The following is a 1349-nucleotide window of genomic DNA, read 5'->3' on the forward strand; positions in this document are numbered from 1 at the left end:
TCACATGAGGACACACACTGGTGAAAAGCCATACACGTGTGATGTGTGTAACAAGGCTTTTACTCGAAAATCAAGGCTCAATAAACACAAAACAATTTGTATTTCTATTTAGCGTTATCTTTTAAATTCATTTATATTTGTCAAGCCTTATCAGCCACATGAGGACACACACTGGTGAAAAGCCATACAAGTGTGACGTGTGTCAAACGAGTTTTTATAAGAAAGGCCATCTTATCGTTCACATGAGGAGACACACACTGGTGAAAGGCCACACACGTGTGATGTGTGTCACAAGGCTTTTAATCAAAAATCAAGCCTGAATAGACACAAAAGAATTTGTATTTCAATTTAACGTTATCTCTTTGGAATTCATTTATATTTGTAAAGTCAGATTAGATATTTTTGAAACGGTATTTGTTATTAAGACATTTTTGTAAGTTCATTGTTGTATTAAGAATAAAAACTCATGTCTACAGATTTCATCAACCCGTCGACACTTTCATTTCGTTCCTTGCTCGTGCATGCTGGTTCTGTGGTGGTCCTCAGGACGCGCACGCAGGTGTCTGACGCGGTGCTCTTGTTGCAGGTGCCGGTCCCAGCTCCCCGCCCAGCAGCGCGGCGTCCCTCGGGGAGGATCCTGCGGAGGTGTCCGTCAACGAGGGCTTTGAGCTCGACGAGCTCAAAAGGGAGCACGACGACGATCAGCTGGGGCTGGTGGTGACGTCGTGCTTCTCGCTGCAGGACCAGCCGGACCACGCGGTAAATGCAGTGATGGGTGGGTCTGTGGGCGGCGAAGTGCTGCCCGAGCAGCGCGATGAAGAAGTGGCGTCTTCCCTCGGCGCCTCGCTCGGCGCTGCAGCTGCAACCAGGCAGGGAGATTCTACCGTTGACGCTCAGTCGGTGCAGATCAACCAGCAGGACGCCCAGAAGGCCTCGCTGGTGTTGCGGAAGAAGCCGCTCGGCAGGAAGTACACCAAAAGCGGGTGTGAAAGTAAAACCAATACCAGTGGCGCTCTGCAGGCGAACTCGGCCGAGCTCAGCAACGGGGCCTTCAAATGCGAAGTGTGCGGGAAGAGTTTTACGCGAACGAGTCATCTAAAGAGGCATAGATTGTACCACACAGGAGAAAAACCATTTAGCTGTGACCTTTGTTCCTCGCGTTTTACTGAGAAAGGTCATCTTGTCAATCACATCAGAACACACACAGGTGAAAAGCCATTCAAGTGTGTCACGTGTAAAATGCGTTTTACTAAAAAAGGTCATCTTGTCGTTCACTTGAGGACACACACTGGTGAAAAGCCATACAAGTGTGACCTTTGTCCCTCGCGTTTTACTGAGAAAGGTCATCT

General features: G+C 48.3%; 1 protein-coding gene across 1 annotated transcript in view; it reads left to right on the forward strand.

Annotated features, from left to right (window-relative positions):
• Positions 1 to 410: 410 nt before the first annotated feature.
• LOC113209032 (zinc finger protein 271-like) overlaps positions 411 to 1349 on the forward strand; it is a 15421-nt gene continuing 14482 nt past the window's right edge. The window contains exon 1 of the mRNA XM_052274311.1: positions 411 to 759. The gene's annotated coding sequence lies outside the window, so the exon portion shown is untranslated. The remainder of the gene's footprint in view (positions 760 to 1349) is intronic.

The sequence above is a fragment of the Frankliniella occidentalis genome, unplaced genomic scaffold, assembly GCF_000697945.3.
Source record: "Frankliniella occidentalis isolate FOCC.00 unplaced genomic scaffold, Focc_3.1 Scaffold373, whole genome shotgun sequence".
NCBI lineage: Eukaryota > Metazoa > Arthropoda > Insecta > Thysanoptera > Thripidae > Frankliniella > Frankliniella occidentalis.